The 11113-nt window shown below is 43.5% G+C and overlaps 1 long non-coding RNA gene and 1 pseudogene across 1 annotated transcript in view; one reads left to right on the top strand and one right to left on the bottom strand.

The window, feature by feature from the left end:
- LOC101560704 overlaps window positions 1-3510 on the top strand; it is a 6450-nt pseudogene extending 2940 nt beyond the window's left edge.
- A 471-nt stretch (window positions 3511-3981) lies between these two features.
- Window positions 3982-11113, bottom strand: part of LOC111813875 — a 17600-nt gene continuing 10468 nt past the window's right edge. Inside the window, exons 2-3 of the long non-coding RNA XR_002819007.1 lie at window positions 9185-9190; window positions 3982-4081 (exon numbers count right to left, since the gene is read on the bottom strand). This is a non-coding gene — a long non-coding RNA (uncharacterized LOC111813875). The remainder of the gene's footprint in view (window positions 4082-9184; window positions 9191-11113) is intronic.

Genomic DNA, 11113 nt, shown 5'->3' with positions numbered 1-11113 from the left:
AAGTAATTATTTGGGGGAGCACAAAATCTAAATGACTTCATGCAAATGTTGAAGGATAGATATCTCTGCCAAGGTAGCCATTACAACATGCAAATAGGGGCTCCACCTCACTGATCAGCCTGCCTTTTTCTATCTCACTCTCTGACCACCTTTTCAGAGGACTCTGTGGGTTTCTCTCCAGGACCATTGAGAATTAATGCCTTTTGGGGTCCAGTTTCCTGCTATTCGGGCTACTTCTTCCTCAGAGAAATAAATTATCCTGGGTGATATGTGCAAGTCTCACCCAGCCTCATCTAGCTTGTTTTCCAAGTAACGGGTTTATTTGGGGCTGAAGGGAGGCAAGAACATGTGGAAGGGAGATACAGGAGACTGGAGGAGGTTCGGTATAGCAGCGGCATTCACTACATGTTAGGGTAGACTATTTCCCCCCAAGTGGCAGCTTCCTGTACTTCCTGCACACGCTTAGTATAACTTGAAAACCTCAATGGCAATGGAATACCCATCTCTGACAAAAGTAAAAAAAAAGGGGGGGGGCTTATAAATGAAGGACCATTTTGTAGTGAAAAAAAATATATATCTGTATATACAAAATAGCTAGCATAGATATACAGCTACTTTCTCTTAGTTCAATGAGAAGTTTTGAACTAATAGTATTTAAACAAGATATCATGTTTGCATCTTATACTATGAATAGCTACTATGAAGACAAGAATATGCAATGTATTGATTATTATAACTGTCCTACTAACCTGTTTTGAAAATGTCTCATTTCTACTTCTTTCTCAATAAAATTAATAGAAAAAAGAAAACCTCATCAAAATTTCTCATTTTAAGTATTACCATTTATATTTATATATCTTTCTAACATGTACTTTAAGAATGGTTAATTTTATATAACTATATAGGAACGATAGGAAGCACCAATGTAGTGAAAATGGCTATGCTTCCATCACTGTTACACAGATTTAATGCAGTTCTGGTCCAAATTGCAATAGCATGCCTCACAGAATTAGAGAAAACAGTCCTGAAGTTCATTTGGAACCAGAAGAGATTTAGAACAGCAAAGGCAATGCTGGGCAACAAAGGCAAGACAGTGGGCATCACAGTCCCCAACTTGAAGTTATACTATAAAGCTACTTTGATAAAACAGCATGGTAGTGGCAAAAAAGACCCAAAGATCAGTGGGACAGATCATAAGATCCAGAAACAACTACAGACATACTGAGCCACCTTATCTTTGACAAAGGTGCTGAACACGTTCCCTGGAAGAAAGACAGCCTCATTAAAAAATGATGCTGGAAAATCTGGCTCTGCACATGCCAAAGATTAAGATTGGACCCATATATTTCACCCTGCACTAAACTAAATTCAAAATGCATCGAAGATGTCAATATTAAAACAGAAACATTAAATCTGCTGGAAGATAGACCTGAAGATGTTGGTGTAGGCAAAGACTTTATGAATAGAACCCCAGTTATACGGGAACTATCACAAAGTATCAAAAACTGGGATCTCATCTTATTAAAAGCTTTAGCACAACGAAAGAAATCACTGACAGAGTGAAGAGACAATGCACACTGTGGGAAAAAAGGTTGGTCAGCACTTCCTCAGCAAAGAATTACTTTTGAGAACATATAAAGACCTCAAAATAATCAGACTTCCCAAATTCAAAGACCCAATCCAAAAATGGCCATCTGAGATAAATATATACTTCTCTGATGAAGAAATACAAATGGCAAATAAATATATGAAAAAATATTCAACATCACTGGTCATTTGAGAGATGCAAATTAAAAGAACACTGAGATTCTATCTCACCACAGAAAGAATGACTGGTATTAAGAAATCAACCAATAACAAATGCTAGAGGGGATTTGGCGGAAAAGGAACTCTTCTCCACTGTTGGTGGGAGAGTTGACTAGTGCAATGACTATAGAACTCAATGTGGAGATCCCTAAAAAACTAGGATTGGAAGTCCTATTTAATCCAGCTATTCCTCTTTTGGGTATTTTCCCAGAAGAATTAAAACCATCACCGTGCAGAAGCAGCTGCCAGGCTCCTTCTCGAGTCTCCATCTTCAGTTCGCCTGCTTCCACTCCAGCCTCCACCACGTCCATGGGGTGACCCAGAAGTCCTACACGGTGCCCACCTCTGGCTCTCGGCGGCCTCTCCTACACCAGCAGGCTTGCTTCCCACATCAGCTTCTCCAGCTTCTCCTGAATGGGCAGCAGCAGTAGCAGCTTCTGGGCCAGCCTGGGGCTGGGTGGCTATGGGGGCACTGATGGTGTGGGGAGCATCATGGCCGTCCAGGTGAACCAGAGCCTGCTGAACCCCCTGAACCTGGAGGTGGACCCCAACATCCAGGTCATGTGTATTAGGAGAAGGAGCAGATCAAGAACCTCAGCAACAAGTTCTCCTCCTTCATTGACAAGGTTTGGTTTCTGGAGCAGCAGAATAAGGTGCTGGAGACCAGGTGGAGCCTCCTGCAGCAGCAGAAGATGTCCCGGAGTAACATGGACATCATGCTCGAAAGCTACATCAACAGCCTGACGCACTGGATCAGGTGAAACTGAAGCTGGAGGCGGAGGCTGCAACATGCAGGGGCTGGTGGAGGACTTCAAGAATAAATATGAAGATGAGATCAACAAGCGTACAGACATGGGGAATGAATTTGTCCTCATCAAGGAGGATGTGGCTGAAGCTGACATGAACAAGGTGGAAGTTGAGTCACCCCTGGAAGGGCTGACTGACGAGATCAACTTCCTCAGGCAGCTGTATGAAGAGGAGATATGTGAACTGCTGTCTCAGATCATGGACACATCCGTGGTGCTGTCCATGGGTAACAGCTGCTCCCTGGACCTGGTCAGCATCATTGCTGAGGTCAAGGCCCAGTAGGAGGAGATCACCAGTCGCAGTCAGGCCCAGGCTAAGAGCATGTACCAGATCAAGTATGAAGAGTTGCAGACTCTGGCTGGGAAGCACGGGGATGACCTCTGCCACACGAAGTCTGAGATCTCTGAGATTACCCGCAGCATCAGCCACCTGCAGGCAGAGACTGAGGCCCTCAAAGGCCAGAGAGCATCTCTGGAGGCTGCCATCACTGATGTTAAGCAGCGTGGGGAGATGGCCATTAAGGATGCCAACGCCAAGCTGACTCAGCTGGAGGCTGCCCTGCAGAAAGCCAAGCAGGACATGGCCGGCCAGCTGTGCAAGCACCAGGAGCTCATGAATGTCAAGCTTGCCCTGGACATTGAGATTGCCCTCTGTGAGCTGCTGGAGTGCAAGGAGAACAGGCTGGAGGCTGGATGCAGAACTTGAGCATCCACACGAAGACCACCAGTGGCTATGCAGGAATGGTGAGCTCACCCTATGGGGGCCTCACAAGCCCTAGCTTTGGGAGCCTCCAAAGCCCTGGCTTCACCTACACCAAGTCTGCTGTGGTTGTGAAGAAGATCGAGACCCGCGATGGGAAGCTGGTGTCTGAGACCTCGGATGTCCTGCCCAAGTGAATGGGCCATGGCAGCCTCTCCCAGCCCGCACCTCTCCTGTGGCTGCCCCGGAGCCTGTAGGGAGACAGCTGTACAGGGGAGCATTGGGCGCAAGAGACCTACCTGAGGCTCAGCTTAGCCCTCAATCCACCCTTGGGGATTCTTCCCCGTGCCCTCCACCAAAAACCAATTAAATTGTCTTTTCCAAAATAAAGTCTGGTTTTGCCACCTGAAAAAAAAAAAAAGAATTTAAACCATCATACCACAGCTATGTATGTGGACCCCTGTTTAAAGCAGCACAATCTGTAATAGCTAAATGTTGGAAACAACCCAAATGCCCATCACCTGAGGAGTGGATAAAAAAGATGTGGTCTTTGTATACAATGGCGTGCTACTCAGCTATAAAGAAGGAGAAACTGGGGACTTTTATAAATGGATGCAACCTTTATAGATAAATAAGCAAAATAAATGAGACACACATGTATAAACATCATATTGACTCCCTAGTGTGAGAAGCTGAAAGAGTAAGTAAGATCCAAAATGTACAATAGATATTGTGAAGTGAGAACAAACTGTTCAAAAGGTAACAGAAACTGTGATAGGGAAAAGGAGAGGAGAAGGAAACACACACACAGGATAGTGATACTATTACCTTCTCTTAGTTCATTGAAAAGAAAGGTTTCTGCTAACATTTTTTGGCAATTAAATGCCAATATTTTGTATCCTGAGTAACTAATTTAAAGATAACAATATGCAGTGTATTAATCATTGTTACCCTCCTATTATCTTGTTTTGACATTTTTTTCTTTAAAATAAAAAAGTTAATTTTAAAATGAAAAGAAACAAAATAAAAGAAAACCACCCCCAAGAGAATTCAAGGTTAATTCAAAGGGAAAAAGGTAAGTGCTATGGAGAACTGTCTCCCTCGGAGCTACTTTATATCTGACTGTATAGTGTTCTGTGTTTACATTCCAAGTAGCAGTTTACTCTTGGGGATAAATCAGTGATGTCGCTTTCTTTTCCTCTGGGAAAATGGCATGACTAGATTTGGAAACCAGACAGCAATTGCCAACATGTGGCAGAATAAGCTAAAAGAGGGTGCATTTCCATTTTGGAAGATTTGTCAAAGGATAGGTATCTCAGGCAAACGAAAGAACGCATTTGGGCCTGAAGAGGAAAAGAGGCTTGAGGAGGGCTGCGCTTTGTGGTGGACGGACTTCCCCCAGCAAGGAAGGAGCCGCTCAGACTGGTGAGGGAGCAACCAGGGGACCGGCCCAGGACTCGCCGTCTTCAGCAGTAAAATCTGAGCCCAGCCCGGTGGAAGATGCAACAGTCAACAGTTGAAATCATCCTGTATTCGCCAACTGGAAGGAATTTTTAAAAACTAAATTATGACTAACTATAAGCTTTAAAAGGAAAGCAACAAATCCTGTCTTGCTTCTAGAGGTGAAACATGCCTAAGAATTCTGTTGTCTCTGAGGGCAAATCGCAAGGAGATAAAGACATCTGAGGTGACATGGGTGGCATTTCCACCCTGAGACTGCAATGGAAGGCCAGGAAAAAGAATTTTCTCTACAGAAACATAGATGTTAAAATATGAACCTTTTGCCTTCATTTTAATCCAAAAGTAAATAGATGCATTAAATGTCAAAGATGTCCATTTTAACTTGAATTCCTCTGTACATAATCTAATGTATAGTGAGCACTAAAAGTCTCTCATAGTACATGACTATATTCTCCATACAGCGTGTAGGTCTTAAGTAAATGCCACTGTGAATCTATTATAAGATGCTTTCTCACATCTTAACGTCTCTGAAATGTAGATAAAATCTAAAATAAATGACATGCCGTCGCTTAATTAGTAGCATTTTTTTCCTTAGCACCACTTAAAATAATGGCACAACTTACTATGTTGTCTTAGATTTGATGATGTATTTTGTCAGATGATAACCCATAAGCTGAACTATTCAACACAGTTTAAAATCAAAACTCTACAGTCCTGAGTACCTCAGGGATGTTTTTGTATTCATCAGGTACTTTAAAAGTAATCTGAAAAATGCTGAACACTTCCAAAAAGGTGAGTCTTGGGAGCAGAGCATTGTGAGGAGGAAGTTGGGAGAAAGACAATCATTTGACTATTAGTGGTGGCCTCAGCTAGGTTTCTCTTGCTTTCCTGTCTACACTCCTAAATCTATCTGGGTCTAGTCGGTGTCAGCCCCTTCCCACTGGGACGCTGATCACTGAAACTCTGCAACCCGAGGAAAAGATTCATTTGAATAATGGTCAGAACAGTAAGTACATTTTTCTAAAATTTGTGCAAGATTTATTGTGGAAGACCTCTTGTATTTTAAAGATGCCCATATAAATTCACTATAGAATTTTTTTAAGATTTATTTATTTATTTGGTAAAGGGTCTTGCTATGCAGCTCAGACTCGTAGTGATCCTCCTATCTCATCCTCCTCAGTGCTGAGATTATAGGCATGTGCCACTATGCCTGGTGTCAGTGGCCAGGACAGCAAGGGTCCAGTGAGGCATGTGGCACTGGGGATTGAACCCAAGTCCTTGCACTTGCCAGGCAGGTGCTTAGACCACTGAGCTATCTCCCTGGCCCACTATAGATTTTTAAAAAATGTTTCATTGGAGCATTTCTGTCATCCTATTTATGTCACCCCCAAACATTGCCATTTTTTTACTAAGAGTTTTGGAGGTTTTAAGAGATCAAAGTAGTAATTAGTCGGTGGCATGGAAGATTAAAACCAAAAGTATACTGATTTAAAAAGATGAACGAGGGCTGGGGAGATGGCTCAGTGGAATAAGCGCTTCCCTGGCAAGTGCAAGGGCCTGAGTTCAATCCCCAGTTCTGCAAAAGAAAAATAAAAATAAAAAGATGAATGTGTAAGCACATGCACAGATGGGTAAATAAGGGAGAATATAATAAGACTGGCTATTTCTGCATGGAAACCATGGAGGTTGATCTCATCTGTATTTCTAAACTTCGCCACAGTCAACAAAAATTGAATTTGCAATGATTAGTAAAGCAATATGAGCTTTATTCTACAATGAAGCAGTGAGCACATATTATACAATACAGCTGCTGTTGTTAAGAATGCCTCTTCAAGAATGCACATGCCTAATAAGGTCTTCCTCCAGAGTCAGAAGCACCATGCAATACAGCCACAAAGCCCACGTTAGAGCTAGCCACCCGGGAGGCGGCGGCAGCCCCTAGCCTGATAGGAAGTGAGCCATGCTGCCCTCTCTCCTCTCAGGCATGGAGGCTGCCCACATCTCTGTGCTGCTGGTGCATGTATACACGTGCAGTCTGCCTCATAGCCAGGCCACGGATCGGAGCAAGTCCGTGAAAGCATCCATTTCTTGATCAGGATTGTGTTCAAAGCGCTGGAGCTGAAGAGCCTTTTCTTTGATGTTACTTCAATCCCATAACACATAATAATCCCTGCAGTAGGATGCAGGCCTCTACTGTAACACAGTTGTGCCAAATTAAAAATACTGATAAGTAGTTGGTGAAAATAAATGACAGGTAAAATAGCCTCCTTTGCTTAGCTGTTAACAGTTTTAAGATGCTGTTCCTCCCTTACCACATATTGGGGAAAAAAGAGCCTTCTGCTTTTCATATTATTCATACATAGAAGTATATTTTTCAGGTTCTTTGGATTCTCAAATCATGCTATTGTCATACATTCAAATATTCATCTTTTTATCTTAGTTTCATAATCTCATCAACTTTACAGGAAAAATAGAAACCCTTAGGGTCTGAACTGGTATTTGAAGAACTAAGCTCATCATTAGTTCATGCCTAGTAATATTACATTATTATTTAGGAAAAAATAGAAGGCTATGTTCTATAAATTTTAAGATATTCCTTCTGTACTGGCCCCACTTGTGGGGTACACTGAGACTAGGCATGGTGGCACGTGCCTGTAATCCCAGTGCTTGGGAGGCTTAAAACAGGAGGATCACTATGAGTCCAATCTGTGTGAGACCCTTTAGACCCTGTAGACCCTGTACTAAATACATAAAAAGATACTCCTTCGGTCATTGAATAACAACTAAATTATCCTATTGACCAGCAGTAGGGTTCATGTCTATCTGTAGATAGTACCTAGTTCACCTATTTTTGCCAACTAAGAACACAAGAAAACAGGCCATAGCCAGCATTTCACCAGCTTCAGGAGCCTATCTGGCACCAAGCTCCACCTTGCACACTGCTCAGAAAGCATTTCTTCCAGCGATTTCAGGAGAACAAGAGGGACTCGGAGGATCTGTGAGATGGGACACCAGGACCTCTCTAAGCCTGCCTGCTAAGTAAGAACTTCCTCCATCCAGGGTGGTTTTAAGTGTGCAACAGGATGATGACGTTAGGGGGAAAGTCTGTAATGGCCATGTAGGTGTTAGCATTATTGAATATATGTGATGTAGGCACACTAGCCCAGACCTCATTAAAACCAGTGTTTCAGAGGCAGCTTTGGGGACTTGCGGGTTAGCTCAGTTGTTTAAGCACCTGCTTGGACAAACCCAGTCAGGCACAGGGGAGTGCGATTCAATCCCCAGCTCCACATGCCTTACCAGACCCACCCTTAAGGCAGCCTGAGCCAGCCCCCCACAGAATCCTTCAGAGGCAGCTTTGCTGCTGGGGTAGCCATCACTTGAAGAGGGGCATTGTGGGAAAGGGTTGACCTTTGTTGACCTCGTCACTAGAAAAGCACCATGTGAGTGTTCTGGTTTGTAGTGCTCTTCTCATTCATTCAAGGTAAAATGGATGGTCTGTCTCATGCAAAGGCCCTGCCCTCAGAACAAAGTATTGGGCTTTGCCGACATCATTCATTCCGGTAGCAGCAAGTGGAGTTTTCAGAGGAAGCAAAAGGCTAGCATTCTGTTCAGCGTCTAGGGAAGCTTTTCCAACTGGGACTTCAGATGAATAGTGAAATATGATGTAAATAACAGGAGTTGACAAAGTGACACCGCACCAAAGCTGGCCAGATGAAACCCAGATAGACCATTTCTGTCTCCATACACACAAGACTCCTGTTATTACCACAGTCCACACCCAGGTAAGAGAGTCCACGCACACTGGAGGAAGGGTGCCTCCGTGGTCCTGGGGTAGGAAGACGCCTGGTGTCTGAAGACCTCTGTTCTACTTTTTGCGAGCAGGCATTCTGCTACCATCATCTTATTTTGTGGCAACAGAGACAAACAAAGGGAATTTTCCTGAGCAGGGTGAGTGACCAAGAAATGAGGCAAATTATTGGAAAACAGTCGGGCATTCATTGAAGAGCAACAAATATGATTTATAAGTCTGAAGCAACTGCCTTCAGAGGGAAGATAAAGAAACAAGTCTCCCAGCATGACCACCAGCTCTAAATAATGGGGCTGGTGCACTGGCCACAAGTACGTGAAGGGTATAAATAGCAGGAATGGAGAGATCTTATTTTGTGTGGTCCAAGGCCATAGCAAGAGGAGTGATGGAAATGCAAGTCAAAACAAAGATGATTTAGGCGGCCACGCAGGTCGCATTCTCTGATGGAGAGATCTATTACAGGCTGTGCGGCCCTGTCGCCCAGGAAGGCTGCAAGCCTCTTTGTTTGTGCCACTTGCAAATGGAAAAAGCACAAAAAGGAGATGGACGTGTCAGAGAGGAAAACACCACTGCATGCCCGCAGAGGTCCAGTGGCATGACTTGATACTGCTTTCCTACCTCCAGTTACTGCAATGTGGCTGCGTGCAAGGGGACCAGAGTTGGGATAATGATTTTTCCATTGTTCAGGCTTTTTTTACTGTTACTATGTGGACAGTGAAGAAGTGATAATAGGTAACAGAAAGCAGGGTGTACGTTGTAAAGAGAAGCCTAAGTGTACTGATGCTCTAGTGTGAAGGCGGACGTGACCAGGTAAGTTTCCCATTGTGATGTCAGCGTAAATAAATAGGTCTCCTCACAGAAAACCCCAATGACATACTAGTATCGCTGGAGACTTGAGATAAAGACAAGGAACTTGCCAGCATCCCAGTGGGCAAAAAACCAAGTCGTTCTCTCCCATAGAAAGACAGATGTCCAAACACTTAAATTCTATAAAAAAGAAAGAAAGAAGAAAGAAAGAAAGAAAGAAAGAAAGAAAGAAAGAAAGAAAGAAAGAAGGAAGGAAGGAAGGAAGGAAGAAAGGAAGGAGAAAGAAAGAAAGAAAGAAAGAAAGAAAGAAAGAAAGAAAGAAAGAAAGAAAGAAAAAATTATTTGACCTTTAAAAACTAACCAAGAAATAATTGCTGCGTTGAATCCTTAGGACCTGCATACTGAATGTGTTTCTGTTGTAATTCTATTCACAGCTTCCGCGGTAATTCACAACTGACACATTGTGAAACCCAAGGTTTCATGCCCAGAAGGGGACATGCAGGCATGAAGCACCGACCTGGGGTCACAACTGTAGCTAAAGGAACAGGGCACAGATTGGTCAGATGGGAACTGGGACCAGCAGGGAAGGGCTAGTGCCACTGTGATCACTAGAAGAAGCGCAGCTGTGCCCACCATACCTTGCCCCAGCCAGAGGACACAGAAGCAGGGGACAAAAATGTTAAGAGCGTGGTGGGGGAGGGAGTGGGCGTGGCGAGGCAGTGAGAAGGAAAGCGAAGGCGTCTACAGTGGGGAAACCCACAGATGCAAGCTTGCAGGTGGACGACATCTCGGTTCCTAATATAAATATTGTATGTGGTGGGCAGTAAGTTAAACTTGGTGTTCTGGAAGACTGATGTTTGCTACAAACACATTCAGGGGTTGACCTGCGCCCCACAGATGTAGGTCAAGCCTCATCCTGCTGCTCTCCGCAGCTGTGGCCAATGGGAAGTAGAGCCGCCCAGCATGCTGGTTTAAACTGCTGCTAATGGAAATCAACCTAACCCCATTTCCTGCCTTCTCTGACCGCGCTTGTCTACTCAGACCCATTTAGACACAGGCTGAGCTGCCAGCCTGCTGGAACCGCTGGAAGACTGATGGGGAGTATCTGTTGCTCGCACATATATCCCCATCTCTTTTAGGTGAAAGATGTGTTTCTAAGCCTTTAAAAGGAGGCTTAAAATACAAGACACCAGCACTAACCTATATGTCATTCTCAATTCATAGAGTTAGAAGGACTTTACCTATCCATTCCATCTCAGCAGAATGGTACAGATGCTTAGAAAGATGGGAATTCATGCAGAGGCCTGTTTTTAGAAAGAACACAACAAAGGTTAAGAGACAGATCCAGGGTTGCTCAGGGAGGCGATGCCAAGGCAGAGAATTAAGGGAGTAGTCTGAGAATCAATGGGGAAATTATGAAATTCAGTCTGAAGAAAGAACATCGCCACTGAATCATACTGATTTAATGACCCACTGGAAACCCTGGTAAACAGTACTCGTATCTTCATTCTTGTTGCTCAGACTAGTTTTTAGAGTTCAGATATTTTCCTGGGCTGATTTTTTTTTAAATGCCCAATACCTTCTCAGTGAATAAGACACTAAACCCAGCAGCGTGTGGTCACGTGATCTTGGTTCTTTACTCAGTAGAACCAGTAGGCCAGGGTCTATTGAGTTGATTTTTTTAAAAAAATTTATTTATTTATTTAGTTTTTATTTTCCCCC

This window comes from Octodon degus, unplaced genomic scaffold (genome assembly GCF_000260255.1).
Source record: "Octodon degus isolate 3935 unplaced genomic scaffold, OctDeg1.0 scaffold00234, whole genome shotgun sequence".
In the NCBI taxonomy this organism is placed as follows: domain Eukaryota; kingdom Metazoa; phylum Chordata; class Mammalia; order Rodentia; family Octodontidae; genus Octodon; species Octodon degus.
This window is presented reverse-complemented; position numbering and strand designations above follow the sequence as displayed.